Source organism: Syngnathus leptorhynchus, unplaced genomic scaffold (genome assembly GCF_054491065.1).
Source record: "Syngnathus leptorhynchus isolate UIUO unplaced genomic scaffold, UIUO_Slep HiC_scaffold_244, whole genome shotgun sequence".
NCBI classification, from domain to species: domain Eukaryota; kingdom Metazoa; phylum Chordata; class Actinopteri; order Syngnathiformes; family Syngnathidae; genus Syngnathus; species Syngnathus leptorhynchus.
This window is the reverse complement of record NW_028232211.1, coordinates 5,001-20,044: the sequence shown is the minus strand read 5'-3', so window position 1 is coordinate 20,044 and position 15,044 is coordinate 5,001.

Genomic DNA, 15,044 nt, shown 5'->3' with positions numbered 1-15,044 from the left:
GACACTTAGCCGTTTTTTCAGAGATGTGACACTTTGCCGTTTTTTCGAAAGTCGACACTTAGCCGTTTTTTCAGAGATGTGACACTTAGAAACTTTTTGCCAAGTTGGCTGTGAGCTCCAGGAGGAGACCGTTATTTTTCGTCATTCGAGGCCGACTGCGGAACCGGCGCTGGGCGGACGCCAAAGCTCGGCAGGGCCGTGGGCACTTAGAAACTTTTTGCCAAGTTGGCTGTGAGCTCCAGGAGGAGACCGTTATTTTTCGTCATTCGAGGCCGACTGCGGAACCGGCGCTGGGCGGACGCCAAAGCTCGGCAGGGCCGTGGGCACTTAGAAACTTTTTGCCAAGTTGGCTGTGAGCTCCAGGAGGAGACCGTTATTTTTCGTCATTCGAGGCCGACTGCGGAACCGGCGCTGGGCGGACGCCAAAGCTCGGCAGGGCCGTGGGCACTTAGAAACTTTTTGCCAAGTTGGCTGTGAGCTCCAGGAGGAGACCGTTATTTTTCGTCATTCGAGGCCGACTGCGGAACCGGCGCTGGGCGGACGCCAAAGCTCGGCAGGGCCGTGGGCACTTAGAAACTTTTTGCCAAGTTGGCTGTGAGCTCCAGGAGGAGACCGTTATTTTTCGTCATTCGAGGCCGACTGCGGAACCGGCGCTGGGCGGACGCCAAAGCTCGGCAGGGCCGTGGGCACTTAGAAACTTTTTGCCAAGTTGGCTGTGAGCTCCAGGAGGAGACCGTTATTTTTCGTCATTCGAGGCCGACTGCGGAACCGGCGCTGGGCGGACGCCAAAGCTCGGCAGGGCCGTGGGCACTTAGAAACTTTTTGCCAAGTTGGCTGTGAGCTCCAGGAGGAGACCGTTATTTTTCGTCATTCGAGGCCGACTGCGGAACCGGCGCTGGGCGGACGCCAAAGCTCGGCAGGGCCGTGGGCACTTAGAAACTTTTTGCCAAGTTGGCTGTGAGCTCCAGGAGGAGACCGTTATTTTTCGTCATTCGAGGCCGACTGCGGAACCGGCGCTGGGCGGACGCCAAAGCTCGGCAGGGCCGTGGGCACTTAGAAACTTTTTGCCAAGTTGGCTGTGAGCTCCAGGAGGAGACCGTTATTTTTCGTCATTCGAGGCCGACTGCGGAACCGGCGCTGGGCGGACGTCAAAGCTCGGCAGGGCCGTGGGCACTTAGAAACTTTTTGCCAAGTTGGCTGTGAGCTCCAGGAGGAGACCGTTATTTTTCGTCATTCGAGGCCGACTGCGGAACCGGCGCTGGGCGGACGCCAAAGCTCGGCAGGGCCGTGGGCACTTAGAAACTTTTTGCCAAGTTGGCTGTGAGCTCCAGGAGGAGACCGTTATTTTTCGTCATTCGAGGCCGACTGCGGAACCGGCGCTGAGCGGACGCCAAAGCTCGGCAGGGCCGTGGGCACTTAGAAACTTTTTGCCAAGTTGGCTGTGAGCTCCAGGAGGAGACCGTTATTTTTCGTCATTCGAGGCCGACTGCGGAACCGGCGCTGGGCGGACGCCAAAGCTCGGCAGGGCCGTGGGCACTTAGAAACTTTTTGCCAAGTTGGCTGTGAGCTCCAGGAGGAGACCGTTATTTTTCGTCATTGGAGGCCGACTGCGGAACCGGCGCTGGGCGGACGCCAAAGCTCGGCAGGGCCGTGGGCACTTAGAAACTTTTTGCCAAGTTGGCTGTGAGCTCCAGGAGGAGACCGTTATTTTTCGTCATTCTAGGCCGGCTGCAGAACCGGCGCGGGTCGGATGCACGAGCCCGCAGAGCCGTGGGCACTTTGCCACTTTTTCGCCACAATTGGCTGTGAGCTCCAGGAGGAGACCGTTATTTTTCGTCATTCTAGGCCGGTTGCAGAACCGGCGCGGCTCGGATGCACGAGCCCGCAGAGCCGTGGGCACTTAGAAAATTTTCAGAGAGGCGACACTTTGCCATTTTTTCAGAGAGGTGACACTTAGTCGTTTTTTCGAAAGTTGACACTTAGCCGTTTTTTCGAAAGTTGACACTTAGTCGTTTTTTCGAAAGTTGACACTTAGTCGTTTTTTCGCCAAAGTGCCCACCTCCAGCGCGTGCCACGGCGCTTTCCAGGTCTTCTATCCGACCTTGTGCTGTCGAGGACGGCGTGTCCGACGCCGTGGGGAGACCAGCACCATCTCCTCCATACTCGTAAACGAGGTGCTTTGGAAAACGGGGGGAAAGTCGATGAGTACACTGACTACTGGGACCATTTCATTGTACTCTGGCGCACCTGAAGACCAAAAAAGGTACTGCACCTTAGCCCGGGTACCTCACCCCCTGGTACCTCGAGGTGAGCTCCAGGGAGAGAGGCTGATTTTTTGCTTTTTGAGGCCGACCACCGAACCGGCGCGGGGCGGACTCACAAGCCCCGCAGAGCCGTGGGCACTTAGTCGTTTTTTCGAAAGTTGACACTTAGTCGTTTTTTCGCCGATTTTGCTGGGACCTCCAGGCGAGGACCGGCGTTTTTCGTCTTCCGGGTCCGACCCGGGAACCAGCGCCGAGCGGACACATTCGCTCGCTAGTGCCGTTGGCACTTAGAAAATTTTTCGTTTGTCATGAGCTCCGGGCGGAGACCGGCGTTTTTCGTCTTCCGGGTCCGACCCGGGAACCAGCGCCGAGCGGACACATTCGCTCGCAAGTGCCGTTGGCACTTAGAAAATTTTTCGTTTGTCATGAGCTCCGGGCGGAGAGCGGCGTTTTTCGTCTTCCGGGTTCGACCCGGGAACCAGCGCCGAGCGGACACATTCGCTCGCTAGTGCCGTTGGCACTTAGAAAATTTTTCGTTTGTCATGAGCTCCGGGCGGAGACCGGCGTTTTTTGTCTTCCGGGTTCGACCCGGGAACCAGCGCCGAGCGGACACATTCGCTCGCTAGTGCCGTTGGCACTTAGAAAATTTTTCGTTTGTCATGAGCTCCGGGCGGAGAGCGGCGTTTTTCGTCTTCCGGGTTCGACCCGGGAACCAGCGCCGAGCGGACACATTCGCTCGCTAGTGCCGTTGGCACTTAGAAAATTTTTCGTTTGTCATGAGCTCCGGGCGGAGAGCGGCGTTTTTCGTCTTCCGGGTTCGACCCGGGAACCAGCGCCGAGCGGACACATTCGCTCGCTAGTGCCGTTGGCACTTAGAAAATTTTTCGTTTGTCATGAGCTCCGGGCGAGGACCGGCGTTTTTCGTCTTCCGGGTTCGACCCGGGAACCAGCGCCGAGCGGACACATTCGCTCGCTAGTGCCGTTGGCACTTAGAAAATTTTTCGTTTGTCATGAGCTCCGGGCGAGGACCGGCGTTTTTCGTCTTCCGGGTTCGACCCGGGAACCAGCGCCGAGCGGACACATTCGCTCGCTAGTGCCGTTGGCACTTAGAAAATTTTTCGTTTGTCATGAGCTCCGGGCGGAGAGCGGCGTTTTTCGTCTTCCGGGTTCGACCCGGGAACCAGCGCCGAGCGGACACATTCGCTCGCTAGTGCCGTTGGCACTTAGAAAATTTTTCGTTTGTCATGAGCTCCGGGCGGAGAGCGGCGTTTTTCGTCTTCCGGGTTCGACCCGGGAACCAGCGCCGAGCGGACACATTCGCTCGCTAGTGCCGTTGGCACTTAGAACATTTTTCGTTTGTCATGAGCTCCGGGCGGAGACCGGCGTTTTTCGTCTTCCGGGTCCGACCCGGGAACCAGCGCCGAGCGGACACATTCGCTCGCTAGTGCCGTTGGCACTTAGAAAATTTTTCGTTTGTCATGAGCTCCGGGCGGAGAGCGGCGTTTTTCGTCTTCCGGGTTCGACCCGGGAACCAGCGCCGAGCGGACACATTCGCTCGCTAGTGCCGTTGGCACTTAGAAAATTTTTCGTTTGTCATGAGCTCCGGGCGGAGACCGGCGTTTTTCGTCTTCCGGGTTCGACCCGGGAACCAGCGCCGAGCGGACACATTCGCTCGCAAGTGCCGTTGGCACTTAGAAAATTTTTCGTTTGTCATGAGCTCCGGGCGGAGACCGGCATTTTTCGTCATTCGAGGCCGACGGGGGAACCAGCCGGAGCGGACACGTTTGCTCGGAAGAGCCGTTGGCACTTAGAAAAAATTCCGTGTCTCGTGAGCTCCAGGGGGGACAGGCTGGTTTTATTCATCCGTAGCCGACATGGGAACCAGCGCGGAGCGGATTGGTGTTGCGCTGCCATATACCTCATCTCTCTCAGGAGTCCCCCCCTTATACGTGCCGATGGTGTTTTGGAAAACGGGGGGTAACTGGATGAGTACACTGACTAGGGGGACCAGTACACTAGCGAGTGGGACCAGTACACTGACTAGTGGGACCAACACACTATGAGCGCCTGGTACCTAAAATGGAAGTATAGAGGCCGAATTTCGGGCAAGATCACGCCGGGTTAGGCTTCCAGGACCTCGGCTAAGCAATTTTAACGGGTCGCCCGGTTCTTTTTTGATCCAGCCCGGTTCTTTTTTTATCCAGCCTGGTTCTTTTTACACTTCCAGCTGGAGCTCGGGAGCGGCTTTTTGCAAAAGATCACGCCGTGTTAGGCTTCCAGGACCTCGGCTAAGCAATTTTAACGGGTTGCCCGGTTCTTTTTTGATCCAGCCCGGTTCTTTTTTTATCCAGCCTGGTTCTTTTTACACTTCCAGCTGGAGCTCGGGAGCGGCTTTTTGCACAACAACACGCCGTGTTAGGCTTCCAGGACCTCGGCTAAGCAATTTTAACGGGTCGCCCGGTTCTTTTTTTGATCCAGCCCGGTTCTTTTTTTTATCCAGCCCGGTTCTTTTTACACTTCCAGCTGGAGCTCGGGAGCGGCTTTTTGCACAAGATCACGCCGTGTTAGGCTTCCAGGACCTCGGCTAAGCAATTTTAACGGGTCGCCCGGTTCTTTTTTGATCCAGCCCGGTTCTTTTTTTTATCCAGCCCGGTTCTTTTTACACTTCCAGCTGGAGCTCGGGAGCGGCTTTTTGCACAAGATCACGCCGTGTTAGGCTTCCAGGACCTCGGCTAAGCAATTTTAACGGGTCGCCCGGTTCTTTTTTGATCCAGCCCGGTTCTTTTTTTTATCCAGCCCGGTTCTTTTTACACTTCCAGCTGGAGCTTGGGAGCGGCTTTTTGCAAAAGATCACGCCGTGTTAGGCTTCCAGGACCTCGGCTAAGCAATTTTAACGGGTCGCCCGGTTCTTTTTTGATCCAGCCCGGTTCTTTTTTTTATCCAGCCCGGTTCTTTTTACACTTCCAGCTGGAGCTCGGGAGCGGCTTTTTGCACAAGATCACGCCGTGTTAGGCTTCCAGGACCTCGGCTAAGCAATTTTAACGGGTCGCCCGGTTCTTTTTTGAACCAGCCCGGTTCTTTTTTTTTAATCCAGCCCGGTTCTTTTTACACTTCCAGCTGGAGCTCGGGAGCGGCTTTTTGCAAAAGATCACGCCGTGTTAGGCTTCCAGGACCTCGGCTAAGCAATTTTAACGGGTTGCCCGGTTCTTTTTTGATCCAGCCCGGTTCTTTTTTTATCCAGCCTGGTTCTTTTTACACTTCCAGCTGGAGCTCGGGAGCGGCTTTTTGCACAACAACACGCCGTGTTAGGCTTCCAGGACCTCGGCTAAGCAATTTTAACGGGTCGCCCGGTTCTTTTTTTGATCCAGCCCGGTTCTTTTTTTTATCCAGCCCGGTTCTTTTTACACTTCCAGCTGGAGCTCGGGAGCGGCTTTTTGCACAAGATCACGCCGTGTTAGGCTTCCAGGACCTCGGCTAAGCAATTTTAACGGGTCGCCCGGTTCTTTTTTGATCCAGCCCGGTTCTTTTTTTTATCCAGCCCGGTTCTTTTTACACTTCCAGCTGGAGCTCGGGAGCGGCTTTTTGCACAAGATCACGCCGTGTTAGGCTTCCAGGACCTCGGCTAAGCAATTTTAACGGGTCGCCCGGTTCTTTTTTGATCCAGCCCGGTTCTTTTTTTTATCCAGCCCGGTTCTTTTTACACTTCCAGCTGGAGCTTGGGAGCGGCTTTTTGCAAAAGATCACGCCGTGTTAGGCTTCCAGGACCTCGGCTAAGCAATTTTAACGGGTCGCCCGGTTCTTTTTTGATCCAGCCCGGTTCTTTTTTTTATCCAGCCCGGTTCTTTTTACACTTCCAGCTGGAGCTCGGGAGCGGCTTTTTGCACAAGATCACGCCGTGTTAGGCTTCCAGGACCTCGGCTAAGCAATTTTAACGGGTCGCCCGGTTCTTTTTTGAACCAGCCCGGTTCTTTTTTTTTAATCCAGCCCGGTTCTTTTTACACTTCCAGCTGGAGCTCGGGAGCGGCTTTTTGCAAAAGATCACGCCGTGTTAGGCTTCCAGGACCTCGGCTAAGCAATTTTAACGGGTTGCCCGGTTCTTTTTTGATCCAGCCCGGTTCTTTTTTTATCCAGCCTGGTTCTTTTTACACTTCCAGCTGGAGCTCGGGAGCGGCTTTTTGCACAACAACACGCCGTGTTAGGCTTCCAGGACCTCGGCTAAGCAATTTTAACGGGTCGCCCGGTTCTTTTTTTGATCCAGCCCGGTTCTTTTTTTTATCCAGCCCGGTTCTTTTTACACTTCCAGCTGGAGCTCGGGAGCGGCTTTTTGCACAAGATCACGCCGTGTTAGGCTTCCAGGACCTCGGCTCAGCAATTTTAACGGGTCGCCCGGTTCTTTTTTGATCCAGCCCGGTTCTTTTTTTTATCCAGCCTGGTTCTTTTTACACTTCCAGCTGGAGCTCGGGAGCGGCTTTTTGCACAACAACACGCCGTGTTAGGCTTCCAGGACCTCGGCTAAGCAATTTTAACGGGTCGCCCGGTTCTTTTTTGATCCAGCCCGGTTCTTTTTTTTATCCAGCCTGGTTCTTTTTACACTTCCAGCTGGAGCTCGGGAGCGGCTTTTTGCACAAGAACACGCCGTGTTAGGCTTCCAGGACCTCGGCTAAGCAATTTTAACGGGTCGCCCGGTTCTTTTTTGATCCAGCCCGGTTCTTTTTTTTATCCAGCCCGGTTCTTTTTACACTTCCAGCTGGAGCTCGGGAGCGGCTTTTTGCACAAGATCACGCCGTGTTAGGCTTCCAGGACCTCGGCTAAGCAATTTTAACGGGTCGCCCGGTTCTTTTTTGATCCAGCCCGGTTCTTTTTTTATCCAGCCCGGTTCTTTTTACACTTCCAGCTGGAGCTCGGGAGCGGCTTTTTGCACAAGAACACGCCGTGTTAGGCTTCCAGGACCTCGGCTAAGCAATTTTAACGGGTCGCCCGGTTCTTTTTTTGATCCAGCCCGGTTCTTTTTTTATCCAGCCCGGTTCTTTTTCCACTTCCAGCTGGAGCTCAGCAGCGGCTTTTTGCACAAGATCACGCCGGGTTAGGCTTCCAGGACCTCGGCTAAGCACTTCTAACGGGTCGCCCGGTTCTTTTTTGATCCAGCCCGGTTCTTTTTTTGATCCAGCCCGGTTCTTTTTACACTTCCAGCTGGAGCTTGGGAGCGGCTTTTTGCACAAGAACACGCCGGGTTAGGCTTCCAGGACCTCGGCTAAGCACTTCTAACGGGCCCTGGTCCACCCCTGCCAGCGCATTTCAAAACTTGGCATTAATTTCGACCTAAGAGACGGAGTCTGATTTTTTTCTACCACTTGGGCGGCCTTTTTGCACCCAGAACACCCGCACCGGCACCATAAATTCGAAGGGTGCCGAGTGCGTCGGCGCAGATTCTGCGACGGAGTGACACTTCCCTCTTGTGGACATTCAGCGGTAGGTGAAATGCGCACTCGGTCTTCTCTTTTCTTTTCCTTCCAGTGAAACTTTGGCAACATTCTGCGAGCTGCTGGCTTCCAGAACCTCGGCCAAGCAGGTGGAGGATTTTTTTCCACTTCCAGCTGGAGGTGAGGAGGGACTTTTTGGGCAAGATCACGCCGACTTAGCAAGCAAGGTGGAAGTGCCAGCATGCTCCGTGGCTGGAAGTGTGGATGTGCCAGCACCCTCCCTGCCTATGGAAGTGTGGAGCTCCAGCACCCTCCCTGCCTATGGAAGTGTGGAGCTCCAGCACCCTCCCTGCCTATGGAAGTGTGGAGCTCCAGCACCCTCCCTGCCTATGGAAGTGTGGAGCTCCAGCACCCTCCCTGCCTATGGAAGTGTGGAGCTCCAGCACCCTCCCTGCCTATGGAAGTGTGGAGCTCCAGCACCCTCCCTGCCTATGGAAGTGTGGAGCTCCAGCACCCTCCCTGCCTATGGAAGTGTGGAGCTCCAGCACCCTCCCTGCCTATGGAAGTGTGGAGCTCCAGCACCCTCCCTGCCTATGGAAGTGTGGAGCTCCAGCACCCTCCCTGCCTATGGAAGTGTGGAGCTCCAGCACCCTCCCTGCCTATGGAAGTGTGGAGCTCCAGCACCCTCCCTGCCTATGGAAGTGTGGAGCTCCAGCACCCTCCCTGCCTATGGAAGTGTGGAGCTCCAGCACCCTCCCTGCCTATGGAAGTGTGGAGCTCCAGCACCCTCCCTGCCTATGGAAGTGTGGAGCTCCAGCACCCTCCCTGCCTATGGAAGTGTGGAGCTCCAGCACCCTCCCTGCCTATGGAAGTGTGGAGCTCCAGCACCCTCCCTGCCTATGGAAGTGTGGAGCTCCAGCACCCTCCCTGCCTATGGAAGTGTGGAGCTCCAGCACCCTCCCTGCCTATGGAAGTGTGGAGCTCCAGCACCCTCCCTGCCTATGGAAGTGTGGAGCTCCAGCACCCTCCCTGCCTATGGAAGTGTGGAGCTCCAGCACCCTCCCTGCCTATGGAAGTGTGGAGCTCCAGCACCCTCCCTGCCTATGGAAGTGTGGAGCTCCAGCACCCTCCCTGCCTATGGAAGTGTGGAGCTCCAGCACCCTCCCTGCCTATGGAAGTGTGGAGCTCCAGCACCCTCCCTGCCTATGGAAGTGTGGAGCTCCAGCACCCTCCCTGCCTATGGAAGTGTGGAGCTCCAGCACCCTCCCTGCCTATGGAAGTGTGGAGCTCCAGCACCCTCCCTGCCTATGGAAGTGTGGAGCTCCAGCACCCTCCCTGCCTATGGAAGTGTGGAGCTCCAGCACCCTCCCTGCCTATGGAAGTGTGGAGCTCCAGCACCCTCCCTGCCTATGGAAGTGTGGAGCTCCAGCACCCTCCCTGCCTATGGAAGTGTGGAGCTCCAGCACCCTCCCTGCCTATGGAAGTGTGGAGCTCCAGCACCCTCCCTGCCTATGGAAGTGTGGAGCTCCAGCACCCTCCCTGCCTATGGAAGTGTGGAGCTCCAGCACCCTCCCTGCCTATGGAAGTGTGGAGCTCCAGCACCCTCCCTGCCTATGGAAGTGTGGAGCTCCAGCACCCTCCCTGCCTATGGAAGTGTGGAGCTCCAGCACCCTCCCTGCCTATGGAAGTGTGGAGCTCCAGCACCCTCCCTGCCTATGGAAGTGTGGAGCTCCAGCACCCTCCCTGCCTATGGAAGTGTGGAGCTCCAGCACCCTCCCTGCCTATGGAAGTGTGGAGCTCCAGCACCCTCCCTGCCTATGGAAGTGTGGAGCTCCAGCACCCTCCCTGCCTATGGAAGTGTGGAGCTCCAGCACCCTCCCTGCCTATGGAAGTGTGGAGCTCCAGCACCCTCCCTGCCTATGGAAGTGTGGAGCTCCAGCACCCTCCCTGCCTATGGAAGTGTGGAGCTCCAGCACCCTCCCTGCCTATGGAAGTGTGGAGCTCCAGCACCCTCCCTGCCTATGGAAGTGTGGAGCTCCAGCACCCTCCCTGCCTATGGAAGTGTGGAGCTCCAGCACCCTCCCTGCCTATGGAAGTGTGGAGCTCCAGCACCCTCCCTGCCTATGGAAGTGTGGAGCTCCAGCACCCTCCCTGCCTATGGAAGTGTGGAGCTCCAGCACCCTCCCTGCCTATGGAAGTGTGGAGCTCCAGCACCCTCCCTGCCTATGGAAGTGTGGAGCTCCAGCACCCTCCCTGCCTATGGAAGTGTGGAGCTCCAGCACCCTCCCTGCCTATGGAAGTGTGGAGCTCCAGCACCCTCCCTGCCTATGGAAGTGTGGAGCTCCAGCACCCTCCCTGCCTATGGAAGTGTGGAGCTCCAGCACCCTCCCTGCCTATGGAAGTGTGGAGCTCCAGCACCCTCCCTGCCTATGGAAGTGTGGAGCTCCAGCACCCTCCCTGCCTATGGAAGTGTGGAGCTCCAGCACCCTCCCTGCCTATGGAAGTGTGGAGCTCCAGCACCCTCCCTGCCTATGGAAGTGTGGAGCTCCAGCACCCTCCCTGCCTATGGAAGTGTGGAGCTCCAGCACCCTCCCTGCCTATGGAAGTGTGGAGCTCCAGCACCCTCCCTGCCTATGGAAGTGTGGAGCTCCAGCACCCTCCCTGCCTATGGAAGTGTGGAGCTCCAGCACCCTCCCTGCCTATGGAAGTGTGGAGCTCCAGCACCCTCCCTGCCTATGGAAGTGTGGAGCTCCAGCACCCTCCCTGCCTATGGAAGTGTGGAGCTCCAGCACCCTCCCTGCCTATGGAAGTGTGGAGCTCCAGCACCCTCCCTGCCTATGGAAGTGTGGAGCTCCAGCACCCTCCCTGCCTATGGAAGTGTGGAGCTCCAGCACCCTCCCTGCCTATGGAAGTGTGGAGCTCCAGCACCCTCCCTGCCTATGGAAGTGTGGAGCTCCAGCACCCTCCCTGCCTATGGAAGTGTGGAGCTCCAGCACCCTCCCTGCCTATGGAAGTGTGGAGCTCCAGCACCCTCCCTGCCTATGGAAGTGTGGAGCTCCAGCACCCTCCCTGCCTATGGAAGTGTGGAGCTCCAGCACCCTCCCTGCCTATGGAAGTGTGGAGCTCCAGCACCCTCCCTGCCTATGGAAGTGTGGAGCTCCAGCACCCTCCCTGCCTATGGAAGTGTGGAGCTCCAGCACCCTCCCTGCCTATGGAAGTGTGGAGCTCCAGCACCCTCCCTGCCTATGGAAGTGTGGAGCTCCAGCACCCTCCCTGCCTATGGAAGAGCCACCTCCGCGGGCATGCTGCTCAACCACGCCGGCCCAGAGTTCCAGCCGCTCGGCTACACTCTCTCACAAGCCCCGCCTGGAGCTCCCCAGCCCACCCCTGGTACCTCAACTACCGAGGCCAGCCGCTCGACCAGGCCGGCCCAGAGTTCCAGCCGCTCGGCTTCACTCTCTCACAAGCCCCGCCTGGAGCTCCCCAGCCCGCCCCTGGTACCTCAACTACCGAGGCCAGCCGCTCGACCAGGCCGGCCGAGAGTTCCAGCCGCTCGGCTTCACTCTCTCACAAGACCCGCCTGGAGCTCCCCGCCCCACCCCTGGTACCTCAACTACCGAGGCCAGCCGCTCGACCACGCCGGCGCAGAGTTCCAGCCGCTCGGATAAGCTCTGTCACTCACCCGCCGCGCAGCCACCGGTAACGGGGAAATGTCGCCGCCTGGCGGACACGCCGTTGTAAATGAATGGGCTTTCGCACTTAGTGCAATTTTCGCCAACTCTCTGACTGGAGCTATGGAAGTATGGAGCTATGGAGCCACCAGCCACCCAGGCTGGAGCTATGGAGCCATGGAGCTCTGGTGCTATGGAGCTCTGGAGGTATGGAGCTATGGAGCTATGGAGCTATGGAGCTATGGAGCCCTGGAGCTCTGGAGGTATGGAGCTATGGTGCTATGGAGCTCTGAAGCCATGGAGCTCTGGTGCTATGGAGCTCTGGAGCTCTGGAGGTATGGAGCTCTGGAGGTATGGAGCTATGGAGCCCTGGAGCCCTGGAGCTATGGAGCCCTGGAGCTATGGAGCCCTGGAGCCCTGGAGCTATGGAGCCCTGGAGCTATGGAGCTATGGAGCCCTGGAGCTATGGAGCTATGGAGCTCTGGTGCTATGGAGCTATGGAGCTCTGGTGCTATGGAGCTATGGAGCTCTGGTGCTATGGAGCTATGGAGCTCTGGTGCTATGGAGCTATGGAGCTCTGGTGCTATGGAGCTATGGAGCTCTGGTGCTATGGAGCTATGGAGCTCTGGTGCTATGGAGCTATGGAGCTCTGGTGCTATGGAGCTATGGAGCTCTGGTGCTATGGAGCTATGGAGCTCTGGTGCTATGGAGCTATGGAGCTCTGGTGCTATGGAGCTATGGAGCTCTGGTGCTATGGAGCTATGGAGCTCTGGTGCTATGGAGCTATGGAGCTCTGGAGCTATGGTGCTATGGAGCTCTGAAGCCATGGAGCTCTGGTGCTATGGAGCTATGGAGCTCTGGTGCTATGGAGCTATGGAGGTATGGAGCCACCAGCCAGCACCCTCCGTGGCTGGATCAATGGAAGTGTTTTAGGTACCAGGCAGCCAAAGGGCCGAGGCCTCACGCTCGACCACGCCGGCGCAGAGTTCCAGCCGCTCGGATAAGCTCTGTCACTCACCCGCCGCGCAGCCACCGGTAACGGGGAAATGTCGCCGCCTGGCGGACACGCCCTTGTAAATGAATGGGCTTTCGCACTTAGTGCAATTTTAGCCAACTCTCTGACTGGAGCTATGGAAGTATGGAGCTATGGAGCCACCAGCCACCCAGGCTGGAGCTATGGAGCTCTGGTGCTATGGAGCTCTGGTGCTATGGAGCTATGGAGCTCTGGTGCTATGGAGCTATGGAGCTCTGGTGCTATGGAGCTCTGGTGCTATGGAGCTATGGAGCTCTGGTGCTATGGAGCTATGGAGCTCTGGTGCTATGGAGCTATGGAGCTCTGGTGCTATGGAGCTCTGGTGCTATGGAGCTATGGAGCTCTGGTGCTATGGAGCTCTGGAGCTCTGGAGGTATGGAGCTATGGAGGTATGGAGCCACCAGCCAGCACCCTCCGTGGCTGGATCAATGGAAGTGTTTAGGTACCAGGCGGCCAAAGTGCCGAGGCCTCACGCTCGACCACGCCGGCGCAGAGTTCCAGCCGCTCGGATGAGCTCTGTCACTCTCCCGCCGCGCAGCCACCGGTAACGGGGAAATGTCGCCGCCTTGTGGACACGCCGTTGTAAATGAATGGGCTTTCGCACTTAGTGCAATTTTCGCCAACTCTCTGACTTAGAGCTATGGAAGTATGGAGCTATGGAGCCACCAGCCACCCAGGCTGGAGCTATGGAGCTCTGGAGCTATGGAGCTCTGGTGCTATGGAGCTATGGAGCTCTGGAAGTATGGAGCTATGGAGCTCTGGAGGTATGGAGCTATGGAGCCCTGGAGCCCTGGAGCTATGGAGCCCTGGAGCTATGGAGCCCTGGAGCCCTGGAGCTATGGAGCCCTGGAGCTATGGAGCTATGGAGCTCTGGTGCTATGGAGCTATGGAGCTCTGGTGCTATGGAGCTATGGAGCTCTGGTGCTATGGAGCTATGGAGCTCTGGTGCTATGGAGCTATGGAGCTCTGGTGCTATGGAGCTATGGAGCTGGTGCTATGGAGCTATGGAGCTCTGGTGCTATGGAGCTATGGAGCTCTGGTGCTATGGAGCTCTGGTGCTATGGAGCTATGGAGCTCTGGTGCTATGGAGCTATGGAGCTCTGGTGCTATGGAGCTATGGAGCTCTGGTGCTATGGAGCTCTGGTGCTATGGAGCTATGGAGCTCTGGTGCTATGGAGCTATGGAGCTCTGGTGCTATGGAGCTATGGAGCTATGGAGCCACCAGCCAGCACCCTCCGTGGCTGGATCAATGGAAGTGTTTTAGGTACCAGGCAGCCAAAGGGCCGAGGCCTCACGCTCGACCACGCCGGCGCAGAGTTCCAGCCGCTCGGATAAGCTCTGTCACTCACCCGCCGCGCAGCCACCGGTAACGGGGAAATGTCGCCGCCTGGCGGACACGCCGTTGTAAATGAATGGGCTTTCGCACTTAGTGCAATTTTAGCCAACTCCGTGGCTGCAAGTATGGAAGTATGGAGCTATGGAGCCACCAGCCAGCACCCTCCGCGGCTGGAGCTATGGAAGTATGGAGCTATGGAGCTATGGAGCTATGGAAGTATGGGGCTATGGAAGTCTGGAGCTATGGAACTCCGGGGCTATGGAGCTATGGAGCTCCGGGGCTATGGAGCTCCGGGGCTATGGAGCTCCGGGGCTATGGAGCTATGGAGCTCCGGGGCTATGGAGCTCCGGGGCTATGGAGCTATGGAGCTCCGGGGCTATGGAGCTCCGGGGCTATGGAGCTATGGAGCTCCGGGGCTATGGAGCTCCGGGGCTATGGAGCTATGGAGCTCCGGGGCTATGGAGCTCCGGGGCTATGGAGCTCCGGGGCTATGGAGCTATGGAGCTCCGGGGCTATGGAGCTCCGGGGCTATGGAGCTCCGGGGCTATGGAGCTATGGAGCTCCGGGGCTATGGAGCTCCGGGGCTATGGAGCTATGGAGCTCCGGGGCTATGGAACTCCGGGGCTATGGAGCTCCGGGGCTATGGAGCTCTGGAGCTATGGAAGTATGGATGATCCAGCACCCTCCGTGGCTGACCGCTGGTGCTCGGGGCCGGTGAACTCGGCACCCGCCTCCGGCGGGTGCCTCGGTGACCGCCGTCGCTTGGGGCCAGTGAACTCGGCACCCGCCTTCGGCGGGTGCCTCGGTGACCGGTTGTCGCTTGGGGCCAGTGAACTCGGCACCCGCCTTCGGCGGGTGCCTCGGTGACCGGTTGTCGCTTGGGGCCGGTGAACTCGGCACCCGCCTTCGGCGGGTGCCTCGGTGACCGGTTGTCGCTTGGGGCCGGTGAACTCGGCACCCGCCTTCGGCGGGTGCCTCGGTGACCGGTTGTCGCTTGGGGCCGGTGAACTCGGCACCCGCCTTCGGCGGGTGCCTCGGTGACCGGTTGTCGCTTGGGGCCGGTGAACTCGGCACCCGCCTTCGGCGGGTGCCTCGGTGGCGGTCGGGGTTGGTGCTTGGGGACCGGCTTCGCTTCTGGAAGTCTGGGGGAGGCGGTCTGGTGGTGGTGGCCGACGTTGATGGTGGTGGGGCGGGAAGAAGAAGGTTATAGTCCCCAGCCCGCCGCATAGGAAAATTTTAGGTACCAGGAGTGGATTTTTTTTTGCACCGGCGGTTAGGGGCCGACGCCTTGGTTTGGTGTCCGGGGAAAGTGCCTGCCGC